Genomic DNA, 12,685 nt, shown 5'->3' on the forward strand with positions numbered 1-12,685 from the left:
CGTATTCATCAACGACATACCTATTTATTCTAAGTCTAAAGCTGATCATGAAAATCACCTCCGAACCTTGCTTGAAATACTTAGAACTGAGAAGTTGTACGCAAAATTCTCGAAATGCGAGTTCTGGTTGCACGAAGTGCAATTTCTAGGTCACATCATTAACGTCAATGGTATTCAAGTGGACCCCGCTAAGATTGAAGCTATCTCTAAGTGGGAAATTCCAAAGTTGCCAACTAAAATCCGAAGCTTCTTAGGTTTGGCCGGCTATTACCGTAGGTTCATTGAAAACTTCTCTCGTATAGCCATTCCCCTAACTCCTTTGACTCGTAAAAACATAAAGTATAAATAGGGAACAAAACAACAAGAGGCGTTCGATATACTTAAACAAAAACTTACCTAAGCACCTATACTGGCCTTGCCAGAAGGTACCGAAAATTTTGTTGTCTTTAGTGACATGTCTCATTCCGGTTTGGGATGCGTGTTGATGCAATGAAATAAAGTGATCGCTCACGCCTCTCGGTAGCTCAAGGTGCATGAAAACAACTACACACTCATGATTTAGAGTTAGGCGCCATAATCTTTGAATTAAAGATATGGAGGCACTATCTCTATGGAGTGAAATTTATCGTGTATACTGATCACAAGAGCTTGAAACACATCTTCGAACAAAAAGAGCTTAGCATGCGTCAACGACGCTGGATGGAAACTCTAAATGACTACGACTGCGAAATCGTCTATCATGAAGGCAAGGCTAACGTTGTAGCTAATGTCTTAAGTCGTAAGGAACATGAAAAGCCGAAAAGAGTCTAAGAGTTAAGGTTTGAACTCCAAATTGATCTTATTGAACAAATCAAAACCGCTCAACTCCAAGCGATCAACGAAAACAAGATCTCCAATGAAAAACGTAACGGCACCCTTGACTCGTTAGTTAAAGGTGACGATGGTATCCTTAGAATGGGTAACCGAATTTGGGTACCAATCGTTGGGGACTTGCGTGAGAAAATAATGAATGAAGCTCATAAGTCCAAATACATGATGCACCCCGGTAGTGACAAAATGTATCAAAATCTCTAACCGAACTACTGGTGGAACGGGATGAAAAAGGACATCGCTTCGCATATTGCGAAATGTCTAACATGTTTAAAAGTCAACGCTGAACACCAAAATCCGTCGGGATTGCTTCAATAACCCGAACATCCTGTTTGGAAATGGGAGTTAATAACCATGGATTTCATCACTAAACACCCGAAAACTACTCGACAACATAATGCCATTTGGGTTATCGTGGATAGGCTAACAAAATCCGCACACTTCATACCTATCAATGAATCATACTCAATGGATAGATTATCACGTATCTATGTAAACAACATCGTTGCTTTGCATGGAGTACCGTTGTGTATAATTTCTGATCGAGACAGTCGTTTCACGTCTCACTTCTGGAAAAGCTTCCAACAAGCCCTAGGCACTAAGTTAAACCTTAGCACAGCCTACCATCCGCAAACTGATGGGCAAAGCGAAAGGACAATTCAAATGTTGGAAACATGCTCCACGCTTATGTGATAGAGTTAGGTGGAAGTTGGGATAACCACTTGCCCCTAATGGAATTCTCGTACAACAATAGCAATCACACGAGTATTCAAGCCGGACCATTCGAGGCTTATATAGTCGTAAATGTAGAACGCCCGTGTGCTGGTCTGAGACCAGAGACAATCAATTATCTGGACCCGAGATAGTCCAAGAAACCACCGACAAGGTTCAACAAATCCGCGAACGACTTAAGACGGCACGTGATCGCCAAAAGTGTTACGCCAATGTCCGTCGTAAGCCGTTAGAATTCAATGTTGGTGACAAAGTTCTTTTGAAAGTTTCGCCATGGAAAGGCGTAGTTCGCTTCGGAAAGAAAGGAAAGTTAAGTCCTTGATTCGTTGGACCCTTTGAGGTACTTGAACGAATTAGTAATGTTGCATACCGATTGCGACTACCCGAGGAAATGCATGGGATACACGATGTATTCCATATCTCGATTCTAAGTAAATGTTTAGCCGACGAATCTCTAACGATGCCCTTAAAAGATGTAGAAATAAATGAGAACTCAAAATTTGTTGAAAGACAAATTCAAATTGAAGACACAAAAACAAAGAAACTAAAAAAACAAACCTTGAAAATTGTGAAGGTAAAATGGGACTCAAGAAGAAGCCCTGCGTATACATGGGAACTCGAATCCAAAATGAGAAAGAAATACCCCCATCTATTCTAAAGAGGCAATCTCGAGGATGATATTTATTTCGAGGTGGGGAGGATGTAACACCGTGAAAAATTCGAGTTCAAATTATCAGGTTTCCAAATTCTAGGGATCAAAAATGTCATAATCTAAACCTTGGGGTTTAAAATGAAAAATCTGGTTTCCTGACCCATGGCGATACGCGATGGATCAGAAGGGAAACCCATCGCGTATCGCGATGGGTTGTTTGACACAGAGCACGTGGCGTGCCACGTGTCCACACGTGGCATAACGTCCGCCACGTGTCACCACGTGGCAGCACGTCCGCCACGTGTCATCAAGTGGCACATCGCCTGCCACGTGTTGCCACGTGGCAGATCTACGGGGTGACGACGCAAGCCTTCGTCGCGATACATGACGGGCTGCTCTAAGAGGCCATCGCGTATCGGGATGGCCCCCTGAAATTTCCTATAAATAGCAAGTTGTGGATTCATGCTTCTCACACCTCAAATCTCACACTTATCTCTCTTTTACATCTCTCTGGAACCTAAGAATCATACCTTCGATTCACCTCGAAAAGCGTGTCCATTATACTCAATCTCCATTCCCGATTCCTCGATATTCGTCCCATTAACCATCGACATTTCAATCAAGAAGGTGTTACCATCTCGATGTCCCGACAACTCATCTCGTGAAGCGTGCCAAAGTTGGAGAAGTATTGGTATGCATTGTTTTGCGTGCCAAGGAAAGTGTGTCGAAAGAAAGTGTAGGTTCCCAGCCGGATCTACACGAGATATCGCGTTCTACGTAGGTGCAGAATCCCTACGTAAGACGTTACGAGCGTAGAAGACAAAACGATTAAACACGTTACAATAAACACAAACACGTTATATTGCAACCGTAAACACGTGATACAAAGATCACCAAATACAGACTCTCTCTAACTCGTTCTCTGAATCATGAACTGAATTCGTTAGTTTTTTTTATAATCCGTAACCTAAACAGCTTATATAGACACGACAACTTCGCCTGGCATGTTCAGGCGAAGTTGTCCCTAACTTCGCTTGTCTAACAAGTTAGCCCATATCAGCGAACTTGTTAGCAACTTCGCTTACATACAAAACATAAATCTAACTAACACGATTACAGACACTTGACACTGAACTACTGACATCTTGCACCAACAGAAAGGCGTTTGATCAAGAAGAAAAAGAAGGGTAAAAGACGTGGAGGTGTTGCTCGATCGTCTAGGGTGTTCATAAGCCGACAAAGGTATGCATGATTCCAAAAAAAAATAATAATAAAATATTATAAAGGCTTAAAACCCTAAGTCGAGGTTATACTCGATACCTCGATAAATAAAAGAAATATGTAACAAAGAAAAGAAAAGACGTAGATATGTATATAAATATATATGTGTGATTATATACATAATTCTTTGATATAAGATATTATTTAAGTAATAATAACTATAATTAAATAATAAAGAAAATGAAAGAATACGTTTCTTAAATTAGAAGAAGAAACATAGGGTATAAAAGAAATAAACTAAAGGTTTATATTATAAGTTAAAAGAAACATTTTAATTTATAAAAGAAAAAATACTTTTTAACTAAAGGTTTTAAAGTAAAAAAAATGAGATTTGAACTAAAGGTTTTAAAGTAAAGAAAATGCGATTTGAACTAAAGGTTCATCGAGGTAAAGATTATAAGACTAAAGGTCTTAAGCCGGATTGTATATCTGACTAAAAAAAGGTTATACTCGTACTATAGGTGCGAGATAGCAACAATAAAGACCCTCGGATGGTGTATTGAAGCCGATCCAAATCAAAAAAGGTGAATACGCCCCAAACTTTACAAACTTGTTTTTAAATAAGTCCAATGTGTTAGATGAAAAGGTTTACATGAGACTACGTGTCTCTAAAAACATTTATAAACAAGAGTATAAACCTTGCCCTCGGACCGTAGTATACGTTTGTCTGGATCCTTACATATGTAGTAAAATGCGGTGAGCACATCGCACCACACTTGGTTATAGTCACACTCGCCTGCGGGGAGTAATGACCATGTGTATACGTATGGTACCTATGTAATGTCGAACGCTACAGTGTTTGCTGGGGTGCTATGTTTAGAGACTTGAGTTTATAAATTGTATGGTTTTAAAGCTTGATTATTCCTAAGCCACGATGGGCCGGACCTAAGTTATGTCTCGAGGGGTAATCAAGTAAAAGGTAATATTTTAGCGTCAGCATATTCACCAGCATTCGTTGCTGACTTCTTAACATTTTGCAGGTGACCAAAGTTAGAGCTTGGGGAGATGAAGTGTTCAAGATATCCGATGGCTCGGGTCTTTTTGTATAAACTTAAATATTAAAATGGTGGTTTGTAATTAAACAAGTAATCTTTTGTTAAACTTAAAACGGGTATTTTATAATCCCGTCTTTTTATGGTAAATATTATCCACATGTTTTTAAGACTTCCGCTATTAACACGTAACTCTGATATATTTACAAATGTGGTATCAACATATGTGTCATACGCCTAGGCCGCGGTTTGGGGTGTAACAATTTACGACAATGGTCAAACTGGAAAACAAAACCAAACTTTAAATTATTCCATTAATCCCAAAATTGAAAGTTTTTGCAAATTTCCCGACAAAAACTATCAAATAAAATCACCTTAATGCCTGAATGCATCACTTGAGAATTTGTGGGCAGATTCACTTCATATTCACTTCTGATGTAGGGTGTGAAGAACAACCTGAAAAAAAGTAAGACAATTACTAGTTGATTTATTTGGTCAACAAAATAGATTAGTTTCTATTGTAAACAAAAGTTTCACCGTGAGTATCATTGTCATGGTATATTTCACGATCTGAAAGAAGCCTTCAGATGGATAAAGAATATAAATTTCTTAGAGCCCGTACACCGGCTGTTTATTTTGCAACTCCTAATTCATACTTGGTTTACATTTCAAATCAGCTAAATCTAGTTTTGCTGTCATATCATACAAAAAAAAACTAAAAGTGGAACCTATGAAACCGTTGTAATACCCTTAACCCTAAAGCATAAACGCAACGTAGAAATTCAATCAAAAAAAAATAACCACTCAAAAAAGGGGAAATTAGGTTAACAGTGTAGAATTTACACGTTCCAAAATCCCAATTTCATATCACTGACGGAACATGTAGAAACATACAGAAGGTGGAGTATATTAACAAGGTGGAGCATTTTAGTAGTGTCTTAAAAGTGCAAAATGACCACTATGTCCATTTAAAATGCTTTATATGTGATACAGATGCTTGGCTAAACTTGTTTGAATCATCTAGGTTTGACGTTTAATGGTTTAAATTCACTAGTTTAGGGTGCTTAACGTGTGTTTGATTATAGCATGAATTAGTTTCGTGTCATCGTTAATTGCATAGTTTGGTTAATACTTTGTGTGTTAATTGATTGTGGTAGACGTATCATTAGGGTTTGTGTTGCTTAGATCATTAAAACCAGTAGGTTCACCACCCTTGAGTTGGAACAAGACCTTATGTGTCGGCTTATCTTGCTAGTTTAGTTGATTTGGTTATTCGTTGCGAGACCACGTGAGGTTTTCCATCTATCGACTAGGTGACTTGTGAGTTGAGTTATTTCGTCCTTAGTGAGATCTGTGACTTAGACAAGGACCAAGTGATGAGTCATTAGGGTACGTAGATAAAACAACCCAGAATTATAAACTATCTAGACGTTGTTAGGGTTTATTGATAAAACTAATCGTAGGGAACCACTGCCTTGACCTCACCTATGTTAGCTCATCTTTAGGAACCTGGTTTCAACCACGAGTTAGCACTATAGTCATCTTACAGTCGTTAAATTTTCCTACCTAGGTGATTCGTTTTCCCATTATCGTTAAATCTCGTTAAGTTTTCCAGTTAGTTTCATTAACATAAGTTAGTTTTTAGTAATATAACTAATTAAATTAGTCTAAAATAAATAAAAATAATAAAATAAAATAATTATTATTCTTAGGTAAGTCTTAGTTAGGGTTTAGTTACAATATCGTTCTCACGTGTCTTTGTGTTCGATACTCGAACTTCCTTAATCTTTACTACTTACGATCGGTACACTTGCCAGTTGTGTGATGTTTTGTTAAGTTAATCCACCTTAATTTAAAGCTTAGTTGCGCGTCATAATATTCATAGATACATTTTTGCACATCATTCACATTCGTTCCAATTGATCTCATTTTTTAGTGTTAATTGTGTCAAATTAATAATGATTTGATATTCGAATTGTTCGGAGAATAATTTATCAATTGAATGACTTACATCCATTATTGATCCTGATTTGGACATGGGAATTTCACGCTTCTAACAACCCATTCGTTCAACTGTTCACCCATTGGTTACACTGTTCACTCATACTTTAAAGTTCCACATTTGTTACCCTATTCTTTCATTGCTACACCTCATTCTATACATTCTCATTCGTCATTGTTCTTACATTTGAACAGTGACATTCATGTTCTTCATTCGTGTGCTCATTCGTTAATCATATATCACATTCATTACCTATGTTCTTATATTGACACTTTAGATCCTTAAACTTTCAAAATAATAACATCATGGAAAACTTTTATGCTTTGGCCTCGCAAAACGTAATCATGCAGCAAATGTTAGATTCTGATGTTGAGATCGGGCCTCACACTATATGCCCGAGGCTCAATAAACCCTGTGATTTTTCTAAATGGGAACAAGGTTTAAAGCTCATTTGGAAGCAGTTCATCCTGAGTGTATGCAAAGTCTAGATAATGACTATGTACCGTTGATGGTTAATTTTGTTACACTTGGTAATACAGAGAAGTTGTTCACTCAAATGTATGTTGAGGAAAAGAAAGCCTACGAAATTGAGATAGGATTATTCCACATTGACCATGGCATTACCCAAGAATATTTTTCACCAGTTCAAGCATATCAAAAATCAGTGCTCTTTTGTATCAAGCCCTAAAATCAAGAAGCATGGAAAATACAAAAGAGAGTAAGAAGTCAATGTTAAAGTATCAATTCAGTTGGCAGTGATCATAACAAGATTCTGTCATTTAACTGCTGAGATTAACATGTTTACTATGTTTCCAGTTGGCAGTGATCTAATTGACACATTGAAGAATTCCCTCCTTATTCAACTTATTTGATGGTTTCCACTGAGATTGGGTATTTCAAGAATGAAGAACTATATGTAATGGATTTTGTACAAAAGTTGGAAGAAAGGGAATTTGAATTAAATTGTCAAAATTCAACCAATGGTAATCAAGATCCTACTTTATATGGTGGAACAAATCCAGTTAGCAAAAGTGCAACTACACCAATTACTGCCTTTTATTCTCAAACTCAAGACATTCCTCAAGAAGCTGTTGTTGAACCTAATGTATTTCCAAGTTCAGCTGGTTGTAGTGTTGGTTCAGTTCCTCTGTCAAAACACCACCTAATGTAAACATAAAGGATGCGAAAATGCATTTTGCTTTCATGAGAGCTTTTATGGCTTCCTATGAACAACCGGTGGTGGTCAAATAGCAAACAATGATATGACATATGAGGATTATGATCAGGTTGATCCCGGTGATCTTCAGCTGATAGACTTGAAAGTGAGGAAGATTAAGAAGTTTATGCAACAGACTGGGAAGGATTTTCCTGCCATGTGCAAGAGGATTGGTATTGATAAACTGAAGGTCAAGTGTTATAATTTCCAAGAATTTGGTCATTTTCCAAAGAATGTGACAAGCCAAGAAAGGAATATTCTTGTTAGTGCACGGTTTTGGTGTCCGTAGCAATTGAATAATATATAGATAGTATAGGTTGTATTTAATGTATATTTATTGTAACATGGCCCATTCTCTATGGATTGAATAGAGAATGAGGCCCATTCGTTAGTTAACTAGACAAGTTCGTTAAGATATAAGCCCATTCGTTATGGAAGCATAACAAATGAGGGACAGTTTGTTAAGTTATTAACATTAGTTATGGAATCATAATGAATGGTGTCTAACTCGTTATGAATATATAACAAAGTAGACTAACTTAACGAACTAGAGCATATGGCCTATATATATGCTAGTCATGCTCATAATTAATGTATGTACATATAGAGAGATCTAAGTTATAGTTATAATTCTCTTCATAACTTATTATTACACCATAATGTATTCCTCCATATTTATCAATAGATTACGTATTTAAAGTATTCATCTCGTATTGTGTTTATCGATGTATCAACGCGGCTAGTCCGTGGTGGGTTCAAACAATTCTTCTGGATCAAGAGATAGAAACTTCAACACCAACAAGAAGTATAACAACTAAGAGTCTAAGAAGAAACCAAAAGGTGCTGAGTATGCAAAACTGGGAGGGTCACAGGCAATAATCACACAAGAAGGCATTGACTGGTCTCAAAGGATGTTAGGTAATATATATTTTGAATGAAATCAAGCTAATTTGGCTGTGATTGGTCATGCTGAAAAGTTTGAAGACGCAAAGGATGATAAGCTTATAGAGAAGAGTGATGAATCAGATGCAGAATCAGATAATTCAAGAGTTGATCGGCACAGAACTTTTGCTTGCATAGCTAAAATTAAAGAGGTCGGATATAACTTTTCTAAATATGTTTCTGTTGTTGATGAAATAGAATGTCATCTTTGCGGTGAATACAAGTCTAAACTTGAATCACTTAGTCAACAGAATGATCAACTAGTTTGTGATATAACTATCATTCGTGATAGCTATCGACAAGTGGTTGAGATCGATAAAAAATCGAAAGATAAAATTGATGCCTTGTCAGTTAGTAATCTTGACATGTAAGCTGAGATGTCTGTTAAAGTAAACGTCATTGATGGCCAGTTACAAGAAACCTTGAAATTAAGAACTAAGATCACCGAGCTTGAAAATGAGGTCATGGAGTTGAATAACATGTAAGGAAATTTTGAAATTCTTCTTTCTTGTTAAATGAAATCATTGAAGTTAATAATATTCATAAAAAAAGTGGCAAAGCTGGTTTAGGTTATGTTGAAATCCCTCCTCCAGTTCATAATGATTATACCAATATCTTAAACACTATAAAAATACAAAAGTGGATATTGATGATCCTTTAACTATTGATCCATCTATGACTGTGAATAAGGTTAATCATGAGGAGAAAGTTAATTTTGTTGAGCCAAGTCAACTCCAAAATCTCAAATTCATAGCAATGTGGTCTTTACTGAAACTGGTCATCATGCGATAGTTGAAGATGTGTTTGAAACCCGTGTGATTCACAAAGACAAGAACATACCGTTTGCTAATCATATTCTTTGTTAACCATGTGATTCTGTGAATGATGTATCATTTGAAAAAGTTGTGAATTATGATGGGGATATAATGAAGTTAATCATTCCGATTAAGAATGATAAAGTAAAAGTGGTCGGGTTTACAAACTGAAAGGTTTCCATAAAGAATTTCATAAGAAAGACACTCCTTTAAGTTTGATTAAACCTGAGTTGATTGAAGCCGTTTTTTAAAATGAGACATCAAGCTAAAACTAAACTTGAAAAGGATTTTGAGAAATCGGAATTGATTAATAAGTATCAAGTGAAAGAAAAACCAAGTTTTCTAAAACCAATCAAGTTTTTGAAATCATACGGTTCACACAAAATTTTTCAAATTGTTCTTATATTTATTTTTACAAAAATAAATATGCAAACACCATGGAAATTTCTAATGTAAAGGCTGTAACTTTTCAACCTGATGATTCACATGTCACTGATGATTCACCATAAATGTTTGTGGATATGAGAACTTTTTTTCATATGGTGAACGTGGTCATGTTGCTAAGAAATGTGAATCTAAGGTGAAGCTTAATGGAAAATAAAAGGAATAAGTTCCTATGATTAAAAGCATTTTGAAAAGCCAACCTCCTCAAGTCAAGGTTAATGAAATTCATATAACATTTAGTGAAGTAAACCCTAGGAAGGTTGTGAGGGTTAATTTTCAAGTTCCTAAAGTAAGTAACAAAAAGGTTGGGCTTGTAAAACCTATTAGTAAAAATGTTGACACTGGTTTGATTCATGAATATCTTAAACGAAAGTCAAAGGCACTTTTGACTTATAGTCATGTTCATCACTTACACCAGCAAAACTTGGAAAATAAATCAAGTGAGATCAAGGTTCATGTGGATGTTATTCCAACATGGAAACCTAATATTGAGTTATTCTAAAAGAAATCAAATGAGATCAAGGTACATCACTTACACCAACAAAACTCGAAAAAGACTGAGGCTTGGGCTGTCTTTTTGAACTAATTACTTACTTGATTGTGAAGAGTTCATCCAAGACTATTTCAGGAGACAAATGGATCATTGATAGTGGATGTTCTCGGCATATTACTGGCAATCTTAATCTCCTTTATAATGTCAAGGATATTCAAGGGGGTTATGTGACGTTTGCGAGTAATTAAGGAGGTTTGATTACAAAGGAAGGAGAAGTCTCGAATGGCTGAATTACATTCGAGAAGGTTAATTATTGTGATAAAGTTAATCATAATTTGATTTTGAAGATCTTGATTATCCCGAACGTGTATATCGATTAAACAAAGCTCTATATGGTCTTCACCAAGCCCCGAGAGCTTAGTACAACACGTTGGCTGACCATCTGATCGACAGTGGCTTCAAACGAGGGACTGTAGATTGCACTCTCTTTTACAAGACTGTGGAAGATGATCTCCTTCTTGTCCAGATCTATGTGGATGTATCATCATTGGCTCGACAAATGACAAGTTGTGTAAGGACTTCGAGAAGACAATGCAGACCAAGTTCGAGATGAGTTCGATGGAAGAGATAACCTTTCTTAGGATTGTACATTCACCAATCTAATTTGGGTATTTTCATCATCAATGAAAGTATGTGAACAATGTCTTGATTCGTATCAAGATTACCGCCGAAAAAGTCCCATCGACGCCTCTTCCCGTGGGTCACAATTTGTCACCGGACGAATTAAATGATACCATTGACTCTACCCTTTATCGAGCTATGATTGGTTCTTTAATGTACTTAATTGCGTCTCGTCATGATACCATGTTTGTTGTTTGTTTATGTGGCAGGTATCAATCGAGTCCCCGAGTGACTCATGTGGCAAGTGTTAAGCGTATTTTCCATAATCTTAAAGGTAATCTTGACATCAGATTGTGGTATCCCAAGGATGATAGTTTCAATCTTACTGCTTACACAGATTCTGACTATGGAGGATGCAAGATCAACTTTAATTTTACCACAGCTAGATGTCAATTCTTAGGAAACCGGCTTCTTTCTTGGCATTGTAAGAAGTAGACAACAGCTTCTACTTCAACTGACGAAGCCTAATACGTGGCAGCCTCGTGTTGCTGTTCATAGGTTTTATGGACCCAACAACATTTACAGTATTATGGTTTGAAGTTTCTTACTACTCCCATATTTATTGATAATTCGGTTTTGATAAGTATAACTAAGAATCATGTTCAACACTCGAAAACAAAACATATAGAAATTAGATGCCGTTTTATCCATGATTGCTATGAAAAGAAACTAATAAATCTTGAAAAGATTCAAACGGATTTTCAGAAAGCTGCATTTTTACCAAAGCATTTGAGAAAATGAGATTTACTTGTCTGCTTGGTTTAAATGGTTTGAATACTTTAAAAGAAATCAAATTGCCCAATTAATCATTTTTATTTTTGTACACTTTTTCGTTTATTTTCTTTCTTAATGTTTTTATTTTTAGGGTGGGAAAATTGGAAAATTACAAAAATATTGTGATTTATGTTTGCATAGATGAAATCCAAAAACATTCATAAATGTGAAAAATTAAAAATCAATGAAAAATGCTCCTCAAAATGAGTTTTCGAAGCAAAAGGGGAAAATGATAGTACATTGATTAATAATGTCCTATATCTAGTAATAAATAGGATAAAAGTCTGTGTGCTTAATTCTATTAGTGCATTGGTAGGTCTTAAAAAAAATTAAGGAAGAGTATGTAATACAAACTTAAAATTACCAAATTGAAAGAGGTGTTAGTCTCTTGCAAAGTCTTAGTGATGTAGACAGAAATGTAATAGCCTCTCATACTCAAGTCTTAAGTCAGGTTGATCACCAAAATTTTTACAAATTATATAGTTTAAGCTTCTAGTTAATGGTTAACACTTCAATGATGTATGGTCTTATGGCCTTTAATCCTGTATTGATGGGATGCTTCGAAGTTCTGGACTCTGTTGGGTCTTTATGCGGTTTCTCAAATGGATATTCATTTCGGTGAATATTATTATGCTCAAAAGGTGAACCCGCAGTTTATCTACCAATATAAGTCATTAAACTTGATCAAAAATACACTTCATTGTACAAATTCACTACTGACTTGATCAAACCATGTTGTGAGTCATACATTGTCCCCTTGCTTGCGCCTTATTACAAATAAGAAACGGACC

This window comes from Bidens hawaiensis, unplaced genomic scaffold (assembly GCF_021521415.1).
Source record: "Bidens hawaiensis isolate Kalapana, Puna unplaced genomic scaffold, B.hawaiensis_p1.1 tig00021687_1, whole genome shotgun sequence".
Lineage (NCBI taxonomy): Eukaryota > Viridiplantae > Streptophyta > Magnoliopsida > Asterales > Asteraceae > Bidens > Bidens hawaiensis.